Below are 24,619 nucleotides of genomic sequence, written 5' to 3' on the forward strand. Positions count from 1 at the left end.
AATTCACAAAACATACAGTGCCTTACTGCTAAAAAATGGCAAAGCACCGAGACGTGTCATTTATTCCAAGGGAACGCAGTACTCTTCAGAGACCCCGGCAACACAGCACGGACCACTTGGTGCTGTCACCTCAGCCCTGAGCTCCGACAGGACCGCTGCCGGGGCAGCCAGGTGTCCCTGCTTCTTAGGAGTCTTACATATTAATGTCCCAGTGTGGCAGGGTAAACAGATGATAATGGACATGCCTGAGAGTTACTTTCAGGACAGTAAGTCTGCAAAAAGGATTAAATGAGTCCAGAAGAACAAGGCGCTCTTGAAGAGGAAGGCCTGCAGGCAGCATGGAGAAGACCACCTGGGCAGAACCCCTGCCTACCCCTTCCACCACACGGCCGTGAGCCCCTGCCAGCACAACTTAAAAAATTAATGTAAAATATGCTAAATGAATCTTCATGTTTCTGATATATTTTTTTTAAGTTTCTTTAAAAATACTTTTCTTTTAGGTGCTACAAACTTCATAGGAGAACTTCAATCATTTTTCAAAAAAAGTCCTAGTGTTAATAACAGTAATACAGTGGGCCTTTATTTTCTGCTGTTCCGCATCATTGAAATACGACCTATTGGCTATCCAGGTCTCATTTTACTTATTCTGAGTATTACTATTTTAAAAACAGACCAGATTTTAAGTGTTCCTGTCTGCTTAAGTAAAGTTTGGTTTAAAATTTAGTAAGATTCAATTAAATTTATTCATAGATTTCCTTTGCTTGGAATTTTTGTCTCCATCTCAAATTCCATAGTGACTTAGAAATGCAGAAAATAGGTGTTTTAAATAGTATACATGTCTACTGAGCCAATTAGGTTTTATTAACAGCTAAATCATGTATCAAGTTTTTCAGCTCTCAAAGTACAGACTTACATAAAACCCCTCAAAACGTTATGAAAAGTTGTCATTTACAGCCTAAACAGTATTTAGGTAAAGCAACACGTGTTTGCTCACAGTGTTTTTCAAACCTTTGTAAGCCTAGCTCACCATTGTACTTCCATTCCAGGAGCAAGTGAAAGTGTCCCCATTACCAAAACAGTTAATAAAATCAAGAAATAAGTTTATGGAACTGTGGAAACATCACTACTAATACACCTAGGACCTTGCAGACATGTGGAGTACCTCCAGTCTTCCCACTTCTGTGGTATAACACAGTGAAAGGTGAGGATGAAAAGGAAGTGGTAACTTATTACAAAATGGAAGTAATCCAAATGAGGGGGGAAGCACTTTACTGCCTTTACATTTATGTTATTATTAACTTTTTTCTTTAATGTAGTTATGGTACTTCTGTCTGCAAAAGGCCAGAATCAGAGCACCTGACGGATAAACATTATAAATCTGTAAATTTTCCAGTTCTGGAACTGAATTACAGATTGTGATTTATAAATATAAAACCAAATACATAAACAATGAGAAAATACCACACATGAATTACAGTACAGTAACTTGAGTCTTAACAAGAGTATTGCATGTTTTCATGATAAATCCATAACCATTGAGATGTGAAATGTAATTCTTCCCCTTCAAGAGCACTCAAAAATATATTGCAGTTGATCTTTTCACTCCAGGAGAGCATAAAGAATACAAAACCCTTCATACTTGTTAAGAATGTCAACGTTGGGGAGATACAGCTTAAAAAAAAAGTCATTTATAAATGAAAATAACAAGTGGCAACAGACAGCGTTTGAAAATTCAGAACAAAGTCTTTTTCACTTTCACATATCATGTAACAAGTGTCAGATAAAAAACAAAAAAACAAAAACCAAACAACCAAAAAAACCCAAGAAATTACCTAATAAATAAGTACCTGCTGCACAAAGCCACTGAGCTGCTTACCACGGATGGATTGACTAGTTTTTAATTTAATGCTTTACTGTGACTCAAAAGCGTAGAAAGAACAGACTTGCGTTTAAAAACAGGATTGAGGGTTAGATACAGGAGGGCTGTGTAACTTCACTGTTTACACCTCTACTGCAAAGAATAAAACATACTACAGAATTGTCTCACAAAACCATTTGCGTTGACCTCTGATAGTCCGATTCATTGGTTTACTCAGAGTGGAAATTGTATACATATATATATTCTCTATAAATGCAGAATGTGATAGCCATTTTGTATTCCTAGTAAGGCCAGACATTTTTTTGCAGGTAAGAGAAGCAAGCAAGCAAGTAGTTTTGAAGAAGAGTTTCAATACCAGAATATCATTAACCTAAGCATTTAGATAGCAAACTGGCAAACCACAGACACAGGGATTTCTTCTAAACACAGTTCAAGCAAGATTTGGGTTTTTTTTCTGGGGGGTGACTGGGACAAATTACAAACGCAAGAACAAAATCCATTAAGTTTTTGTTTGTTTGCTTTTCTAAACACAGATTACATGTATTCAGGCTGTTGACGACCTTCCTGGAAGCCCCTCAAGACAGCCCTATCTCCAGCTGTCATGCTGGAGAGTGAGTGGCCGGGACACCATCCTATTCCTTGTGTCATACTTAAAGTCAGCCGGGCTATTCTTTTCAGTTCCAGCAAACTGTAAAGCCTGGAGCACTCATGCAGCAGGGCATCCAAGAACTTCATCGACTGCATCAGGCTGCTGACACTTCTGAATGTCAGAGCAGATCATGATACTGATGAACTCCTTTTCTTCTGTAGGCAAACCCTCAATTCTTATGGTTATGTAATTACAGGGATAAAGCAGCTAAAATTAAGTCCCAAACACACCTTAAACTAAAGGGCAATTAAAGTTTGACCTTACACATTATGCCAAAAGGCACTGCCATGCACTAATTTATATTAATAATACTGCAAAGATTTTGAGATAAATATGTTTTGAAATGATGTAACTGCTTGACTTTCAGAGATGGTAAAGCCTAATGGTGAACTAAAAATAAAAATGCAACCTAGAAGCAGGTTAAAAAAACAATAACTGTCTATAAAGAAGAATTCAATTGGGCATGTAGCAGAATCTTCGCCACCTGCAAACTTTCAGAAGTTTAATGGCCCTCTAAAAAGCAGTGACTCTCTCCCAAATGGCAGGATGCCTGTAATATAGGCGACGGTAAGAAGCTCAAGGTAATACACACCTTGAAACAGACCTGGAAGAATTTTTACATTTTGAATCATTTGGCTGCAGCCTTGGCTGGCTCCTTGCCAGTACCACAGCTAATGAAGGGAACCAAGAAAAAAACAGTGATAAAACCAGCCTAGCTGTTTGGAAGGGGAAGAAGGGATCAGGCAGCAGACAGATGGGAGGAATGGTGGCAGCCTGGCAGAAACAGCAGAGAGAAACAGAGCTTTAGATAAGCAGTTCATAGGCAACAGTACCGAGCACACCGACTCCGACTTTTTACTGGTACACCAAAATTTGTTATGTCCCCTAGAAACAGGATCCACTTTTGAATCAAGAAAATCAACACACACAACCACCAAAAAAAAAAAAAAAATCCCAATCAGGCGAACACCTTGCAATTCAGACTAGGTTTCACTGCTTTTCTTGTAGGCTTAAAGATCTATAGGAAGATTTTGAAAAATCTAGATCATGTACATCACAATTCTGTCTTCTATTTGATCACCACCTTAGTATATATTACTCACACTCAGAACATCATACAAATACACTATACAAATATAAACACAGTTATAATTGTTTAAGGGAAAAATGCTTTTATATATATATATATGTATTAGTTACACATGGTTAATATTACTTATTAAAACATACAGATTCAAACCATGACCCACCAATTTTGTTATTACCCTATGAGATAATGTTTTCTACAGTCTTTGACTTAATCACATTAAGGGGCAGTTGTGCTCCTCGCTGCCTTGTGTCCCCAAACACTTACTCCCAGTTATGCTGCCCTTCTCCCACATTGGCACAAGCAGCCCTGCACAGCCAGCTCTGTCAGGGAAGAGAGGGGGTACGGGAAACCAATGGGGCGGGGGGGGACACCAAAAAAAAGCCCACACAAACATGTTGAAGTTTTGAAGTTTTCTCCTACCATGTGCCAATAAAAAGTAAGGGTCAACATTAAGCACTAGAAAGTGGAAGAAGAAAAGGACCATCTCTGCCAACTTCCAGACTGGTTTGTACTGCGGGACTGAACGGGAAACCACAGCATTAATGTACACAGGGCATCTTTCAGTAAATAATGATCTTTGCTTGGGTGAAGTGGCAGTCATGCTTCAGCCCACAGACAGGCTGCACCAAAACAGTCAGAAAAGCCACAAATTCAATTCATTTATCCTCAATCTACTGCCTCTATACAGCATTCTGGGGCATCAGCTCAGGTTGACAAAACTGTTCAGATACAAACATAGAGACAATTTCCCTGTATCTTTAAAAACTGTTTTAAGTAACTGAACGCAGCTTAGCACTAAACTTACAATAAAATGTAAACCATCAGTAAATGCAAAAGTCACAGTTCATTAGCTTGCTCTAACCACATGAAGACATTTTTATTATGCTAATTTATTTGAATAAACCATTAAAATATAAATCCAAATACAGAGTCTAGGCAAACAAATCTTATGGTAACTTTCATGAAACAAAGCTTTCCCAATGAAATGGTAATTCTGCATTACGTGCAACTGCTTTCTTAATCTTCCTTGAGATTTCAACTTCACATGCCTATTGAAAAAAAGAACACAAGGGGCATTACATGTCCCACCCGCCCCTCCTGCAGGTCTCTGAAGAGTACTTAACATAAACACTAATTTATGGTATTACACTCCTGGACTTCAAGTATCTCAAATTCCACTTCAGGGTATTAGGCCAACTGCTGTTTAAATTATGTGTAAATTAGCTGAATCATGACCCTTCACTGGAAAAATACGCCTTATAGATCATGTCCTTAGGGAGTCGAATGCTGTAATGACAACTTACCACTGAGCTAATCAAGAATCAGAAAATGAAATTAAAATTAACTAAAGCAGAGGCACTGAAAAAAAAAAAAAATCAATAGTGTTACCCTGCTGAACCAGGTCATGCATGCTAGAACCTCCTACCATTTACTACTGCAGTACATTTACTGCTACAGTAAAAATAAATTCTAACCCTCTGCAAAATAACAGGGAAGTTGAAGCATTTTTTAACTTCACTACAGTGAAATTAGAACATGTTCACAACAACATGTTGATGTTTTTAGATGCCTTCACCGGTCAACATTTGATTTTGAAAATGTCAGTGATTAATCCCTGCCCTAAAGATTTGTGTGTGCAAGTCTATGCATCTTCTATGTAATTTCTGCTGTAACTTTGCAACACTACATTCTTCATTTACTCAGTATGGGATGGACACTACAACGACATACACCTTTAAAAGCCCAAGGATTCAATGTTCTTAAAATAAAGGATTTTGCACATAAAAGCAGCTTTGTCTTTAAATTCCAGAATTCCAAATACTACATAAGCCTGCTGCAAATCAACAGAAGAATTTGTATCTAAGCATCTTAAATAAACCTGCTTCAAGTAAGCCTGTATCTACAAAATGATTCTGTGTTTTGGAGTGGTAATGAGTCCTATCAAGAACATTTTTTTGCCAATGCGTCTGGCTTTGTCCCACCCTGTCGAAGGAGAGACCCATGAGGTAGTCTTTTTCAAGTGCAGAGGTAAAAGTAGAATCCAGTACATACATGGGAGAGATTTTGAGCTGCTGTTGTCAGAAAGAACCCATCTCCTCCCATTTGTTCCCAGGCTACAAGATCCTTTTACAACTGGCAAGCTTTGATTTTTTAAAAATCATTATTCCTCTCCAATGCACCTTTTTTCTTCCCTCTATTTTTTTTTCTTTATTGCATCAGCTCCCATCTACTCCATGAAAAAGTCTAAAAGTTAAGGACTTGTATATCTGTTGGTTTATTTTAGAAATCAAGTCAAGAATGACAGCCTTTCATCCCAACCATCCAGGAAATGAGAACCACAGGACTTGTCTGAGATGGAATTGCAAAGTAACACCATGAAGTCGGAAATGTACACACTGACTTTCTGAAAACCAGCAGCAACTGAAGTCATCCTTGGTTGTCCTATGAGATAGTGTCACAGCAGTAATTCAAAATCCAAGGAACTTTTACTTGAAACGCAGCATTTGCATATCACCTATGTTGGAGACATCAAGATACACAAAGGTACTGCACACTAGTGATCTGGTTTTGAGAAGTAATGAAATCATGCAAGTACTTTCAAGAGGCTACAACATCATAGCAATAGCTCTCAGTGCCAGATTAAAGGTAACCTTTGGGAAAGGAGCAGCATCAACAGACTGATTCAGCCTAATCTGACTTCAGCTCTACATATTCTCAGAGGTACTTCAATGGATTTTGGGATTTATAATCAAATGAAGTGAGATGCACTTGCTCTAAAGCACAGCGCTGCAACTGAAATAAGCAAGCCAGGAGAAAGTCTTCGTTAACCACTAGATTGCTAACAAATGTTTTTTCTTATCCTCACCTCAAAACAATAAAAATTTGCTACTTAGTTTTAGCTTACCTTCCTTTCACTGAACTAAACAAAACATTCAATTTTCCAGAGGCTCCTAGTTTCCTACCCACACTTAGAAAACATTAATTTAATGATTCGACAAGTATAACACAACCACTTCCCCATAAATAAACTCTTCTCCCTAACATTTTAAGTCCCCCAAATTTTGCCTTTTTTTCCAATAAATCAATGGAAACTCACAGTTACTGCCTTTCCTTTATCCAGACAAGCCTTCCTCTCTAAACAGAAGCAAGGAAACTGCAGCTTCAGCGCACTGTAGCAGTGTTTTCAATTTAAGCACTGGGTTATCAGTTGTGGAGATGGGAGGGGCATAAAAAAGCCCAAAAAAAACCCAAAAAAAAAACAAAAAAGAGGAAAAGCCAACTCTGAAACACAGTTACTTAGACCACGAGAGCTCTGGGTCAACAGCTTGGTCCTCCCTCAGCAGCTGACTTCACGTCAGAGGTATTGTTTAATGGGGGAAAAGAGACAGCAGCACCTCTCTAACCCACAATGTCTATAAACTGAGGCTTTTGGCTTTGTTACAAGCAGTTTAAATGAAAAAGAAACAAACAAACAAATCTACCTTGAATCTTTCATTCCAGTCTTAAAAAAACCCTCTACTCGACCAAGAAAAATTCAAGTATGTGCATAACCTTTTCCTGTAAAGCAGTTCACAGCAAGAATTAAAACAGCTTACCCTTCTGCATTCAAATTTCTTGCCAAGGTACACAGCGGACACTAATTCTGATGTGGAATAGATCACTCATTTGTCAACGTTTTTGAACCTTTGTTACTGCTGCTTTATAGTTTCGTATGTACTAGAATAAAAACAAACAATGACAGATATTAGTTGTGAACCAGTGTATTACCAAAGCACAGAAATTATTTTCCTAATTTAAGAAAATTAGTACAAACAGCTTAATGGAAATATATTTCACACATTTTAATACAATTCTGCTGGAAAGGTCTAAATCGGCTAAAATGTTGGGAGCCACAGAACTGTATTTTCAGATAGAAATTCTGATTCAAATATTTCCCCGTAACTTCCTCACCCACAACTGCTTTACACCAACAAAATAACCATTTAACACAGAGAACACTAGCTTGACCATTTATTAATTAAATTCCACTAAATATGAGATGCTCAAAGCATGCAGCATTAGACCCAAATCTGCTCCTTTACGGAAAAATTGAATTGTAGTCTCATAATAATAAAGAGAATACTGCACTCCCACAGATGCTACAAAATGCGTCTGTAAAAATGGTACCACATCTTGCCTCAACGTAAGGAAGTTCAATCCACTCTCCTGCAGAACGAGGAGCCACCAAAATCTGTTTTTGCTCCGATTCCAGTTTTACCAGAGATCGGCATGTGACCTGGTCCCTCGTAAGTAACCACCCTGGCCATCACCCCTTGATGTTCTCCAGTTCAAGATATTCACAGAGGATTTTAAAATACTCTTACCCTCTTTACTGAATGCTCAGATTAGCCATACCAATTTAAATCTTGATTTTTTTGATGGTTCACTTTGAGATGTTTAGATATATTATTCCCTTCAATCCCCTTGGATCTGTTAACTCTCAAGTATCAAGACATCAAGACCTATAGTTTTACCTAGTCAGCAAGGGACAATTACTTCCCTGGTCCATGAAATGAATAAATGGCTGCACCTTCTATACGTTCCTTCCATTGTTCATCTTTTGCTGCCCTAGTGTAAAAACTCATCTTTGTGAGGAATATGAATGCATGCTATTTCTTTTCCTTCATTTCTTTTTTCTCTGCTTCATTCCTCTTTTCCCTGACATGGTTGCTTTTTTTTTTTTTTTTCCACTTTAAGCAGGACAAAAAAAAAGAAAGAAAAAAAAAAACCCCACACAACCAAAATTCATCATATTACGCAGTCCTTCACCCGTTGGAGTGGGTCCAGAGGAGGGCCACAACAACGATCAGAGGGCTGGAGCACCGCTCCTGTGAAAACAGGCTAAGGGAGGTGGGTTGTTCAGCCTGGAGAAGAGAAGGCTCTAGGGAAACCTTATTGCAGTTTTTCAGTACCTACAGGGGGCTTATAAGAAAGATGAGGACAGACTCTTTAGCAGGGCCTGGGGTGATAGGACATGGGGTAACGGTTTAAAACTAAAAGGGGGTAGATTCAGACTAGGTATAAGGAAGAAATTTTTTACTACGAGTGTGGTGAAACACTGGCACAGGTCACCCACAGAGGTGGTAGGTAGATGCCCCATCCCTGGAAACATTCAAGGTCAGGTTGGATGGGCTCTGAGCAACCTGATCTAGTTGAAGATGCCCCTGCTTACTGCAGGGGGTTGGACTAGATGGCCTTTAAAGGTCCCTTCTGACCCAAGCCATTCTATGATTCTGTGAATTAGCAAGAATACATTCTGCTTTTCATGGTCTTCCTGCAACTTGGTAAGCCAAGTCCAAAAAAGACCCCAAAAGTATGACTAATGATAGAGTACACTCGTAGAGTAAAAGCAGAGTGCTAATACATGAGAAACGTTTTCCAACAGGCTATATACTGCACCACAACATTATAATTTTGCTGCCTTGTTACTCCACCAAACAAAATGTGTGTCAATTTTAGTAATTATGCAATACATCACACTCACCTATTTCACTTGCCTCTACCATGCCTTTACAGCAATACCATGATAATAAATGCTGAAGGTCATATGAATAAGAAAATACATTCTGGAGTTACAACAAAGACTTTTTTTCCCTCGATGTAATGTGAAATACATCCTGTACCATTTCATCATCATGACAGTACTGAACTCAACAAGCAAATGCCATACCCTCAGAGTGATCTATATTTATTAATTTTTTTCTTCAAAAAAACATAATGCAAAAGGTAAAGAAGTGGTAATTTCAACTTTTTCAGATTTTTTGTTTCTAACCCAAATCTGTACTATTCAAGAGTTTGATATTCCAAGACAGAAGATAAAACCATTAGGCTACTCGGCATGTAATGACTTTGTGGCTCTACTTGAGCCTGCACAGCCAAGCACCTCCTGTCTCCCTGAAGACAGCAGCAGCCCTCTAAATCCTCTGCAAACTCTGGAATTAAAGGCAGCATCCATTTTCTTGTCTACTGACCCAGGATCCAACTCAGAAAACAAGTCTGAAACAAATATTTAAGTGTCTTCCACACCTAGATCGACACCTCATTCATGAGATTCAAACACTGCTTAACAAACACTTTTACTTGCCTCTCCCGACTTACTCTTGTAACTATAAGGTCACAGTATTCCAACTGTATTTTTCACAGTAAATGAATGGGAATCACTAACCCAACGGCTCTACTCATTTTTGCTAATTTGCAGTTCATCCTACAGTGCCTGGAGCCATTGACATAGCTGCCTGCCAGGAAACTGTTATTCAGAAACCCATTCATACTGCACTGTTCACAGTCACCGCAACCAATATTTCAAGTATTACATTTATAGAGCAGGTCTCAGTAAAAGGAATCGCATGTGCAGCAGAAACTTAAGGCAATTCACTGGTTATGTTCAAGGCACAGACATTTCAGAAACCACACAGGGAAGTTCTTGAACTGGAATTACCAGAGAAAGACATCGAAGTCCCTTTGCTGTGCTCTGTTCTTGTACAGACGCCAACAATTTGTCTCAAAGCTGAAGAGCTGCTGCTCTACTCTAAGTAGTTGACATAACAGTATTTGCAGCATTGAGTAGTGATACCTCTCCTCATCTACCCTTCTGATTGTTGTAATTAAAATATTTTTAAGGTCACTATATGTAAAAATTTTAAAGAATTTTTTCACTTACACATGGAAAAGATTTGGCAATCATGCACAGGTCAGTAATACCCCGTCCTAGAACAATACATGGGAAGGGAAGCACATGTAAGAAACTCAGCCACCAGAATACATCCCAAATTGTAAAAGTCCTACTATGTAGTGTAAGTTGTTCCTAAATATTCCACTTTTACTCTACCTTCAAGAGAGGGAAAATGTATGTCTCTTTACAATTATAGCTTAATAGAAGCGATGCTAATTTTGTAAGACACCAAATAGCAGGCAAGGCTATGAAATCTGTGGGAAGTACAGTATGCTTGACATCATCTCAGAGCAAAATGTTCCAAATCATTTATACTTCACTCTTTGAAAACTCCTGGATGAATAGCCGGACTTGTCATAGTAGACACACACGGCGCATCTGGTGCAAATACATTTATCTTGATTATAGTATTTAAAAAAAAAAAAATCATCCAAACCCCAAACCTTAAATCCACATGAAAGGAAAGTCTCCACAGACCCGAACAGTCCCAGCTAAGCAATCAGTCCTCCCCAAACTCCCCTTTCCAACTTTGTTTACACCCATCCCTGTCTATCTATCTTCTTCAGTTCATCAATGCATCCCCCTATTACATTCTTACAGATTTTAAATGAGATTAATACGCTCCTCTTTTTTTCTGCAAAATATTTTACGTTCTTCTTCTTTTTGCAGGGTCATGAAAATTACTGTTATAGATATTCCGGTCCAAACGATGTAAAAAAGAACCTGCTATTTTACAGATGGGATTAAAAGCCTTCTGTCTCAGCACTTTAGCATCTACCTATTTCATATTACAATTGGGCTTACTTACATACACATAAAGTAATGCTGACAATACAGATTTCTATAAAAAGCATTGGATCTGTGGTGTGATGTGAAATAATCCTGACTAAATCATAATGCTAACATGCAAAGGCCTAAAGTAAAGTCTAAGGTGGGTGACAGAAGAGAGAAAGCAAACCTGAAGTACTGAAAAGAATTACAAGCCACCTTGCAATATAAACTTTACAGCAGTTCCATAAAATAATGAGCTACAGCACATTAAGGAAGGAAGCAGCTAGAACATGGATTAGGTAACAGCAATTATATTCAAGTAAAAAAAAACCTCTCGACAAGTCCAAGGGTTATCTAAATAATTTGCTGCCCACATGTTATTTAAAAAAGTTTGGGGGTGGGAAAGCTTTCAGAACTTTGATGTGGTCATAAGAGCTTTCAAGGAAAGAAAATGAGCAAGCCAATTGGTACAAAAATCAAAATCTGCTAAGCCAAGTTCTCCTCATAAGTTTAATTCAGTGAGCTGGATGTTTGGGGGCTTCTCAGGGAGCCAAGCTCTGACTTTAGTTCAAAATCACATTGTCCTCTATACAATGAAAAGACTAGGGGAAAAATATACTGAAATTCTTAAATTCCTAGAGTAGATATAGTCATTTCTCACACTTTAAATAAGAATCTATTTGCAAAGAGGAAACCAAAGATGCAGGCATTCTTCATCAGGGAAGAAATATCAAAGCGGAGTATCACTTAATTCCTCTGTATGACAGAAATTTATCCCAGGGGTATTTTAAGACGTCTAAGACTAGAGAAATGAGCAATACATACAGCCCTATCACAGGATGCAACAACTATTTTATTCCTACATTTTAATTTATGCCCAAATAACTGTTAGACTATCTCTGACTAGAGCAAGTAAAGCCTCCTCACAATGGCAGAGAAATCCCAAAATCAGACCACACCCTGAAGACCCAAAGGCACACTGAAAAAATGCAATCTTTCTAAAAATCCTACTTACCCTACAGCTTCTTGATAGGCAGCAGATCCAGTTAAGGATACACATGAATTGTTTTAACACATTAACACGGGATGCTTAAAACCGATTCAGAGCACAGCCATCTTCAGAACACACATTTTCACTTGTCTCACCAGGTATTCCGGCAGTGCATCACCCCTGGCAGGCCAGCAGCTGCGGGACTCAGCAGACACCATTCCTTCCTACTCCCCTAAGATCCCGGGAAGGAGTACAGCGGCATTTTAGTCCGCTAGCAAAAGTCACCGGCTAATGTGAATTACTCTGCTCAGCACAGACAAGCCAACTACGACTCACTAACTCGCCTTCAGCCCTGTGACAAGGAGGGATCTAACTGCCAGAATGAACAAAACAGTTAATGAACCCATTTTTGGTTTCAGGCAATACATTTCATATTTTGTTTTTTCTTGATAATGTAATGGATTTGTTGTTTTCTGCTTGTTTTTTATTATTCTCACTATAAATCACCAATGTAAAAAACATGACTATTTACATGCTGCAGGAGTGCTGGACAACAGAAATTTTCATAAAAACATAAAAGAACAACAAAGCCTAAAAATCAGGCCAGACTAGCGAGTTAAGATACGGTTCTATGCTTATTTCTTATCTGACCATTAAATGTCACCTAACTGTGCCTCAATTACTGACCTGGAAAATGGAGATGGTGCGAGCGCACCCAGCTGAATGAGTAAGCAAAACACTCCTGGAAAAATCGGACACACACCCACAGGAGTTTTCAGCTATTGGTAGCAGGTATTTATTTTGGAGGACAAATTAAGTAGGGAAAGCTGAGAGAAATTAGAATATGCTTTGTTGTATATGTACCATGCATGAATAGAAATCTTTTACTGCTATACCTCATTCATTAATTTTAACCTTCTACAAAAATATTTGTTAGAAACCGAATCAAAACAGTTATCAAATAAGAAATCCATACAGTTCTACTGTGAAAACTAATACAGAGCTCCTTGCCTTACAATGAACACCAGCCTAGAGTTCATTACCTAAGAAATGATCAGACGTGTTTTTTCCTCAATAACCAGTCTTTACACACATACAAACCCCTTATTCTCATACAAACTGACTTGCTGATACACATACTGCAAGTGTTTTGGCAAACATAAACACCAAAGCTTGTCATGACAACTAACACATATTAGATGCCACAGAAACAAGAACAAGTCACTGACCCGCTAATATTTATATTCTGATAGAAGACAGCGTGATGAGAAATTTTTAAATGTCTATGGAGTCAATGAAAAAAATCCAACCCAAAATATTCAACTGTCAGATTTTTTTTAATTCCTGTGGAGACTTTTAAAAAGCTTTTCCACATGCTAGCTCCGGAACACCACAAATTCACTAAAACAAAACAAAACAAAAAAAAAAAAACATGCATAAGGCAGTAAATTACTTATGTCTTTGAGGAATTAATAGGAGTATGTATACATGCAAGCATATACACTTGTGTGTGTGTATACATGCATAGAGTAGCAATATGCAATTTCTCTGCGTTTTATACTTCAGTTGCTGATCTTAGCCATACTGTCCCAGAAAAGCCTCAAAAGCAGGCAAGCAATCTTTCCTTCAGCTGTTTGTTCCTTTCCTCTTTAAAAGTTTGAGTGGGGATGAGTCAAGAAGAACAATGCAAGGCTCAGAAGCCGTTTTGCAATCATGAAACACAAGCTTCTTGATTTAGGAGCTGGGATTCAGAACTCCTTCCTCTGTTCACTTTATAATGTAATTATAGTATGGCTTCTCGCTCAACATGACTCATGCGAGACCACTTTTGTTTTCTGTGGACTCAGGCGTGTGAGGATGCCAAGAATCAGAGTTCCTCGCTGACAGTAAAAACACCTCTGCCTTCAAGAGCAGCTTTGCCCTCTGAAGCTGTTCTGCACTGCGCTGAATTTATTCCCACAGGATCCCTCTTCATTGTAAAAAAAGATTTATTTTGTAACCCTCTGCAGTGTGGGATTTACCATTTGGTAAACACGGTTTCCCATACAGCTGCTATAGCTTGGCAAGTTCAAAGTATTGCTTGCACTACCCAGAAATACTGCCCATGCACGTCGACTGCAGAACTAGAGGCAGATTAAATCAGCCCCGAACGTATCACCACTGCAGAATTAACAGAGGCAGATGAAATGAGCCCAGAAGGTATCACACTTGCCATGCAGCAAGAAGCAGTCTCTACAGCAAGAGACATCAATGGTGCCCTCAGGGCATACTGCAAATACATCCCTCCAACTAGGAAATTTTGTGTAAAGGCAGGAAAGTCACATATCACTGTAAAATCATGAGTCAAACATTTAAGAAGAGCTGTTAAATATTTAACGGGAGGCCTCATGAAACATCACTAACAAACAGAGATTAAAGTAATTCTAAAAACCCGAACACTTCAGTTGTACCAAGCCAAGTTTCAGTACGTACTCCAGACATCATTTGTTACCACAGTCAGAAAACAAAAGAGTGATTATAAACGTTGTCTGAAGACAGACATAAAGCTGGAAATGGAGCTAGAGGAGACATGGAAGGTGGAGAACCTACAGTAAATGACTATGCTAAACTTGACTCCCCCACCCTCTAAGCCTTGGGAAACATGGCTGTTACATCTCAAAAAGGACATTCTTGTGCTCAGTATGTTAAGTAAACAAAGCTGAGTGTTGAATAAGGAATGCCAGAAAAGTTTTCCACTTTGCTGACAGGCAAACAGAAATATAAGGCTGTGGTTAGGTTCCATGACCTATCACACTAATTATTCACTCCTGAAAAAGCTGTGTTTTTCGGGCTTTACTGAAGTCCAAATTGCAATACACAAGATTATTTTGAAATAGCCAACACATAAGCCTCATCATTTCTCTTCTCTTTTTTACCGGACTTCAAAACATCTGCACAGCAGAGACAATCCTATATTCAGCCTCACAGCCCTCCTCAGACATTTCAAGTTTGAGAAACCAAGGCATCATACAGATTAAACCTGAACTTTTCAGCAAGCACTAAACTTTATTCTCAGATTTACAACAGCTTCAACATTTAAATCCAGATAACTGATTGACACCTGCTCCTCATTCCGAGATGAACATTCATATATCACTATATTTGAGCAACTGGACAGACTGATTTTCCAGTGCAGGTTCTCTAAATCTAGCAGTCCTATAAAAACACAACCAAAACTAGAATTGAAATCTTTCTCTGTAAGCCTGCAGTCTGCTTAACTCAAGCTGATTAAAGGAAGCACATACTCTGCTTTTTTTTTCCTTCTATTTTGATGGTAATTTTTATTTAAGCACTCTGACAAGTTACCCATTTGGGGCCAGTTTTAAAGAAAAAAAATTATTTTATCTGGTGATAAAAATTTGATTAGGCTTGTGATTTATAATTTTTTTTTAAAATAAGGCCAGGTTACAGATGACAGCTTGCCTAAATCCATGCAGCCCAGAGCTGCATGAAACAACCTAACTTGAGCATCGCAGCCCTTGAAAACATGATTTATGATGATTTATTCTTTCCACAAATGGGTATAGAGAGAAAACAGAACTCTTATGCCCAGAAAATAAAATTTCCAACACAAATACCGTAGCCTAAGCAGTTTTCTAAATGGCCATATTATTTCCCAATAATAAACTACTTTTACTCTGCATCCAGACAGAAAGTAGGGAGCAAATGCACTGAACATCAAAATACAATTTAAACTCCTCAGTCCTGGGTTTATGTAGGAAACCCACCCCAAATAATTTTCAGTTTTCCAAATAGTACATAAAAACATATTAAGAGCTCCAAAACATACAATACTCAATCCCAACTAACTAGTATCTCTTAACATAAGGTAGATAGTGTTCACATATTGATATACAGTCACATTTGGAGCAAATGACAGTGGCATCACTTTGTACGAGAAATACCCTCAGTACAGAAATTACCCAAAGGATAAAACTGATACCTTATGATACCTTAGATGCATTAACTTTAATTGCTGCTGTTACCAAAACTCATTAATAGAAATTATATCAATATCTAGTGATTCCTTAACATTCGGGATTGCTGATCAAAATGCCTTCATTATTAAAGCTAGAGAATTTTGTACATTGACACTCAACCAACTGCTAAGGACTGGCAGGGTTCAGAATTAGCCCCTGCCATCTGCACATGAATATGTATCAAGTGTTCATTTGATTAGTAAAGAAGAAGTTACAGTGCTTACAACTAAAACACATAGAGCACCATTTAAAGAAAGGTTAAGGAAGTGATTTCAACCTACAGGATTCCTGTATCAGATATGACAACACTTTCAGAAGACACAATGACCCTCCAGATATTCTGCAGCATGTCACTTCTAATTAAGGCTTCAAACAACAATAACAAAAAAAAAAAAAAAATCACATCAGGATGGACAAGCTGAGAACTAGCAGTCGCCAACATGAAAGACTAACATTAGTGAATCTGTCTGAAGGCAAAAACTCCATCATGCTTCCAGAAAAAGCTGTGATCTGACCCACCACCTTTGCCCAAAAATCTGAATTTACATAATTCAAACTGAGGAATTCTTACCTCTCTTAGTATCTTCTGAGATCATACAGTGAACATGGCTGCCACATACTCCTCACAGAAACTCCTTCCCTGAGCTTTCAAGCTGTCTGACCACTAAGTTCCCATCACCAAGCCTCTGCTGGGCTGTAACAGCGCATCCCCATAGATTTTTCTTAAAAGTTTCCTGTTTATTACTATTTCACAGACCTACACTTGGAAGCACTGTTGATAAAACCACTTTTGCCACCCTTAATGGCCTAAGCACAGCCTTGCACAGTTCTTCAGCCCCAGTCTGGATTTCCCTAATACTTCGTTGTATCTCAGTTGAGATTAGAACCACTTGGAGCACATGGGACCCTCCAGCCGCAACCCTGAACTTCTGTGGATCAAGGTACAGTGGACATCATCTGAATCAATGCCTCTGTCCCCTGCATGCTACCTACAGCACTCTCTCCATGTACAGAACTCAATGGTTTAAGAAAAAAAAAAAAAAACAAAACACACCACACCAACAAAAAAAAAACCCAAAGGAAAACAACAAAACCACACAACCATTTCTCATCCTCTGCTATTCTATGTTATGACCGTGTCATAACATAAAATCGATAGATAAAAGAGAAGGAAAGGAAAAAGCAAAGAAGAAAATAAGCCAAGCAACTAAACTAAGTGGAATAATGCAGAAAATGAAGCTCAAGAAAATGGGGGAGGTGGGGAAACGTCCAAGTTATCTACTAAATAAGACAAAGGACAGAGGCCTGTTGGAGCGAGTCCACTGGAGGGCCATGAAGATGATCAAGAGGGCTGGAGCCCCTCTCCTGTGAGGACAGGCTGAGAGCTGGGTTGTTCAGCCTGGAGAACGGAAGGCTCCAGGGAGACCTTACAGCACCTCCCAGTACCTCATGGGGCTGACAAGACAAGCTGGAAAGGAACTTCTTACAAGGTCATGTAGCGACAGGACAAGGGGGAACGGCTTTAAACTGAAAAAAAGGGAGATTTACATTAGATATAAGGACTATGAGGGTAGTGAGGCACTAGAACAGGTTGCCCAGGGAAGCTGTGGATGCCCCATCCCTGGAAGGGTTCAAGGCCAGGTTTGCTGGGGCTTTGAGCCACCCAGGCTAGCGGAAGGTGTCCCTGCCCATGGCAGGGGGGTTGGAACTAGATGATCTTTAACGTTTAACTCTTTAACCCTTCCAACCCAAACCATTCTATGATTCTAAGACATTACTTTGGAAATTATAATAGTGTTTCTCTATAGTGGATCATGGTTTTTAAAGAACCTCACTGTTGCCCTGCTCCTGGCTACACTTCAAGTGTTGGACACAGTATTATCATCTACCCTTGGCTGTAATTTTGTCCTTAATTAGAGGCATGGAGCATCCAGCCAACCATGACATGAACCATGACTGCCCCTGTGGATGGAAGCAATGCAAGGATTTAGCATCATGAGCTTCACTTGAAATTGCAAGGTTCTACCAACATCACTACTCACATCGCAATGGCATCACATAGGGAGATTTACAGCCACCTTAAAAGAAAATTGGCTTGGTCAATGCAAGACACAGTAAGATTTTAGAAGCATCACCCAGCTTCATCCTGGATATTTCTTCCTTTCTCAGGAGTAACCCAGGAAAGAAGATAAAGAAGTGCAAAACTGGAAGTTGCACAGCACAATGCACGGAGGAGTGAAGTTACAATATTTTTAGCATCCATAGCCACTTCCTTGCCATTATCTCAAATTGCCCTTGCCACAGAGACAAACTTTCTTTTAAGAAAAATCCTAATCACCATTAGACCCAGGTGGTGAATAACAATTGATGTGAAAAACTGTGTATACAATCTACTGCTTAAACTAAGAAACATTTCAGCATTTATTTTATCCGAGGTAAGATGGTAGAGAAAGTTATATACAGCACATCAATTGAAATTTCAATCATCAGATAGGTTTTAAATATAAGTAAGTAGACTGTATCCAGGAAAAGGTGAGGGAGTCAATACAAAAAACCAAGACCACCAAACTCCTAATCTACATTTAATTATCAATCTCTAAAATAGATTATATAGAAATAATTTCTGAATCACTGCGTATTTTAATCTAAAAAAGAGATACTGTATAGGTACTTACACAATGGAAAAAATCCTTTAGCAAGATGTAAAATATCTTCTAAAGATTTTAGATGGGTTTCTCAACCATATAATCAGATACAGATTTATTGCAAGCCTAATACCTTTAAGATGGTTAAATTCAATTTTGTTCTGAAATTTTAAAAGCTCTCAGATTTTTATTTGCTAAACACATTCCACTACAAAAGCCTGTTTAGCTATAATCAGTGAGCTAAAGCCAGATATACTCCAACTTTGTTTTGCAAATCACATTACATAAAGTAAGGATAAGCCTAAGGCATACTAAAAAAATATATTATATTAGATTGATAAAACACTTTTAGATAAGAAGCTCAAAAATTATCCCTGAACCAAAGCTATTAATAGGATTAAATCTGAACATCTCCAACAAACAAAACTTTCAAGCAAAGTAGAATCTGGATGCTACCTACAAGAAACACAACACTCCACATAACATTCTCTCAACTTTGTATATGTTTAAGGATCCCTGGGTCAACTTGACTGCAGATACTCAGCAACACAAAGCCTAAACCGCAGTATTACTAGATGCCATCACCATTCTTCCCCAAGGTCTCACCGCTGAAGTACACGACTCCCATGAGTTCCTGTGAAATAAGAAGAATCTCGTAGCATTTGTGTGGATCTGGGAGGGTGTTCTCAAATTCCACCTACACTAGATAAAAACCACTTCCCTCCTCATCTTCAACTCCATCACAGTAATGAACTCTAAGAAATCAGCAAGCATCACTTCTCCCACCACCACAGCTGCATTTCACACAGATATTATAATTCTCTACAGTTTTAAGCAAACCCACTCCCACTGGGAGGAAGCGCAAATTCCCAGTTGGGTACAGGCAATAACACACTTTACCTCACTCCGGATCTCTGTGGCTCTCTCTGTATCTCTGTCTCCCACTAAAGCACAGTATTTAGCTTTGTCCTAAATTGGACATGGTCACCCCTGCAACGGATGAACAGGCCAAGGTCATCTCTCATGGTAAATGCACCCAGCCTGGCCTGCCCCACGAGCAGCAAGGCACGCAGTAAGCTGACCGGGGGAGAAGGTAAGGTACAGCCCCTTCCTTCCGCTAAAGCTTGCTTTGACCTTTTAAAATGGGTGAAATTTATCTTTACAGAAACTCTAAACTAGTTAGACTTCTTACTGTTCATATTCTTCAGTAAATTTCTCTTCCCTAAATACCATCCTGATGCTAGTGCTCGTTTCTCAGTCAATAACTGGTCTCCTCCCCTGTCCCTGTTTGAAACTGGTTCTCAGTTCATATGCGTGTCCCATCTTTGATTTTTCTCTCCTTCGCTTTCTTAGTTAAAACCTCTCTCTGCTGAGATGACCAAAGTCACAGCTTATACTGAGTGATGATGCAAGATCGACACCTGCAGTAACGCCCAATTTCGGGATGGGACTGCGATGAGGACCTTGCGTTTTGTGCTCTGCAGCAGACTGCTGTTGCTGGCTTTGGCCAGCATACTATTCCACTTAAAGACAACTACAACCGAGTTCTGGTGATGTCATCATGCTTGGCAAAACAGTTGACAAAATAAAGATATTGCTTCTAAATGGTCTCTAACCACAATTCTGCTGTAAAAAGGTCCAAATGTAGTACTGGCTGTACAAAGGAGCAACCATTATATACTAAAAACCTGCACTTGCTACTCCACAGCCTTTGAAGCAGTAATTTTTATAATAACTTAACTTCAGCTCATCAGCATCTTCCTGCAAGGTTAGGGTTTGAACCAGTCCCTCCTTTCCAAATGAAATGAAAAACCTATCAGGTATCCTTTCATTTGGTAACCTTTATGATTATTAAACATTTATACTTAGTAAAAAGAGAGAAAGATAAGGACATCCCTTCTTATTTGCATATTACAGGCGTGTCTGACTCAAACACACATTCAAGCCTGTAACCGTTCGCTTTCCCATCAAGTACTACAGAGGGTAAAAGCCTGATGGACTTATTTGGAGAGTTCAATTTTTCTTTTCTTAAGGCTGTTGCTAGACATTCTGGTCTGTTCTTTAAGGTGTGCATTGCCTTTTCATGCCTAGAGGCACACTGTAATACTGCCTAATAAACAAACAAACATGGTATGAATAAAATTCAGGCTGTACTATGGAATTTTAATCTTGCTACTGTTTCATGAATTTTGTTAAGACACAATACTGTATTCACTTTCATGAAGACTAATATTTCATTATAATAACTTACATCTGGACAATGTTTCTGTCCGTATGTATTGATCAAAAAAACGCAATTGCCAAGTGGGAAAAAAATCTGGAGTTTTGGGGATTCTATAAATCATATATAGGTAAAATACTACAAATCAGTAGCAGAGCTCCTCTGTTTAGAGATTAATTTTCATTCTCAAGATCCAGCTCTACTAACCATACCAAGTACAATCACCTCTGAGGGTTTCCACAGAACAGGGCAGGAAGGTCAGCGATGTGACTGTGATACAGCCACTGGATCCAGACCCACTGAAGACCCATACAAGCCCAGCTCCGAGGGGACAACAAGGGAACAAACTCCTGACCCCATGCAAGCTCCCTCCAACACCTCTGCAGGAATTCCATCTGATCCAAGTTCTGCCTTCTCTGGCTGTATGCACTTCTCCAAGAAATAATTACATTAAAAAAGACATCTAATCTCCGTGTTTTTCCATGTCGGATTAGAAGCAACCTAAATCTGCAGCGGAGGCAGCAAATACTTACTAAAACAGCCAGATATAAAACCATAATTCACTTCTGTCATATGGAGGGAAAAACTGATAGCATTTTTAAATATATTATGAGGAGATTATATGTAAGCACATAGTACAACAGTAAACACATTTCTTCATAGAGGCCTGGACTACTAGATCCTAAAACCAGTATTTAACTGCAAAAATGCAGCTGACACTCTCTTAAGGCAGAGTAAGAGCCATACAGTCAAAACCAAGGGAAATGTAGCCCAACTGGAAAACCATTAAGATATGTATGCTCAGGAAAATCCAGAATATGAGATTCTTAGTAGAGACTAGCAAGATATGGAATCAGCATTTTGTAACAGTCTTTGGTCAAGCAAACTTCAGAGTCTCGTAGTAGATTCTGCACTCACTTCACTGCACTGGCTATGGAGTTAAGTCAAACTTCCCTCAGCAGGGAAGAGGCCAGTCCAGCTGAGAAAGAACTGCAAAAACTACAAGAGTTGATATCAAGACATTAATGATACCAATATGGGATGCTAAATAAAGTATGATACCCTACCCTCATTTCACACAATATTTTCTATAATACAACACTAACTGTAGCTCTTAAAGCTCAAGAGCACAAACACACCCTTGCCCAAGCCCCTCATTACCAAGACAGCAGCGAAGGTTTTTCATCGTTTCCCACAAAACTCCTAACAGAGCACTAACCCTAAGCAAGGCTGGTGGGGGAACAAATAAAAGGCTCTTTGATTTATCACAGTAAGGTAGAATGAAACTAAAACCTCTCGGCAGCTCATATCAAAGGCTCTGCAGGTTATCAGTTTTCCTGAGTGAGAAATGCCCTGGATGTCACCTGAAATCATTAAAAACCCGGGTTAATCCTTAAGCTCCCTAACAGGCAGCTGGGACATTAGGAGAAGCTGATAGGAGCCTTTCCTCCTAGCTAAGTATTATCTGAATCAGACTATCTAATGCACTGAAGCCCAAGAAATTATTTTTTTCTTATTAACTAACAAAATTATTATTAACAAAACTGTAAGTGATTAACATGTAGTGACTACAAAGTTATCTTTATTTGAAAAGTACTTTTCCTTTGCCGTACCTGTAGAATGAAATTACCACGGCTTTCCCAATTACCGTCCACTTGTCAAAATGGGTTTTCTATAACCAGACTCATAAACAGACCACAACCTCAAGGACACCCTTGTGTATCAAACCTGTATTGCTGCCACAAACAATCACACTAAAGCAGGATACTCTTTGTGGATGACAACTCATACAAAACTGTGAGCAGATTTATTGCAAGAAACATTGACTCTGTGCTCATATAAAAAGACAGACAGATGTCAGAACTGCCACTGTGAAAATTCAACTCACATAAGCAGTTAACAGATCAGGCAGTGGTTTGTATGGTACTAGAAAAGCTGGAATTACAGCATAAAAAAATTCTGCATGGTAAGCTTCTGAAGGCATTCTTCCTGTATTATGCATGAAGTTGTCTTTTTCAGTACAACCATTCTGAGTACGATTTCTAACATCAAGAGTCTTTTAGTTAGCTCCTTTTGCGATTGCCTGGATTATCCAACCCCTCTCCTTTCCCGTGGCTACTACATCAGCTGTGAAAGATGTATCAATAACACACATATCCTAAATATTTACTTACCTTCTTTCTGGATACCTGCCAGCAGCACAATGTTTAACCTTGACATTTGCTACAAATTGTATTCAAACCTTCCTTTTTTGTAAGGTATTTGCTGTCTAAGACTTTTAGATATCCCTGCTCACATATCAAACAACTTCAAAGCCTATGCCACAAGCCCAGTTCCCTCCTCCCTCATTTCTGCAAAAATATTCCCATAAAACCCAGAAAATTTAAGTTTTGCACTTTTTCCTGGGGTGCATATACTCTGTTGTTTTACAGTGTTCAAATTTTTGTGGCTTCATTTATAGGATACCTAAATTTACTGAAAAGAGCAAGCCAAATAATAAATCTTGGATATAATTCTAATATTCCAAAAGCCAAATAAGTTATGACCTTCTTGAGTTTATACAAACAAATCTTCTCAATTCAGAGATGTCCACATTACATAAAATATCAGAAACACGGTATTTTTAGCAACTATTTATTTAAAACAAACAAACAAACAAACAAAAACCAACAAATGCAACCATAAAGTTCATGAGTCAGTTCTGTAGGATGTTGCATGCTTCCCTCTGCATTCTCCTACAAAGACACGGTGTATATTTTACAAAATCAAGTACAACTGTTAATTTTTCATGGTGTGCAGAACTGGAAAAAACAAAGTATATGACTGCTTTGATTTACAATTAAAAGCTGAACAGCTACTACAATACCCCTGTTTTCTCACAATTCAGTTACTCACTAGATTTCCTATCCAATAGAATTACATTCAATGTACATTATTGTGGTCAATTTCCTTTTGAGAAGTTCCTTCAAAGGCCTTCCTACATCAGCCTCTCTTTTTCCTGGAAGCAACCCACCGTTCAGCTCTACATGAAACTAGCAAGATTTTGGAGCCTCTTCCTCTGCTCCACATCAACAATTTAACAGGAACATGGTTTACGATGAAAAAAATAAGCGATATTTTTTAAAGTAAACTCTAAAGAACATTCAGCTAGGACCATCTATTAACTATTTCAACTGGTATGCTAAAACACTGAACAGATGTCTGCTAATCAGGTAGTTGGCTCCCGAGAAATCACCAAAATATACTAAAAGCCCCTTAAGCAGTCAATTTAAATCCACATGCTGAAACAAACAGCCCAGTACTATGTTTGGCAACTGTATCGATACCATTGTAACAACAAGCTCCCCTTGTGTATTCGGTACATAGACACACAGCGTTTCTAACTTGAACACTTGTAAAATCTTACGCTTTTTGCAGGCTCCAAACTTCCAAGTATTTGGGCAAACCTACGGAAGTAAAATGCCCATGGAGGTCCCTTAAGCACAAAACAAATGGTCTTCAATCCAAGTTGTCCGTGACTTACAGATCACTAAGAAAGTAGCTGTGTGCTACTTTATTCTTATACGCTTCCCCAATAAGAAAAAAAAAAAAAAAAGAATCAGTACACAAACAGGACAACATGAAGACAGTGTATTAATCTGA

The 24,619-nt window shown here is 38.6% G+C and overlaps 1 protein-coding gene across 4 annotated transcripts in view; it reads right to left on the reverse strand.

Annotated features, from left to right (window-relative positions):
- Positions 1-24,619, reverse strand: part of GULP1 (GULP PTB domain containing engulfment adaptor 1) — a 162,913-nt gene that overhangs the window by 100,333 nt on the left and 37,961 nt on the right. For 3 of the 4 annotated variants that reach the window (XM_055812800.1, XM_055812798.1, XM_055812799.1), the window contains exon 2: positions 7,215-7,335. The exons of the other annotated variant lie outside the window; for it this stretch is intronic. The gene's annotated coding sequence lies outside the window, so the exon portion shown is untranslated. The remainder of the gene's footprint in view (positions 1-7,214; positions 7,336-24,619) is intronic. 4 annotated transcript variants of the gene reach the window in all.

This window comes from Falco peregrinus, chromosome 8 (assembly GCF_023634155.1).
Source record: "Falco peregrinus isolate bFalPer1 chromosome 8, bFalPer1.pri, whole genome shotgun sequence".
Taxonomy (NCBI): Eukaryota; Metazoa; Chordata; class Aves; order Falconiformes; family Falconidae; genus Falco; species Falco peregrinus.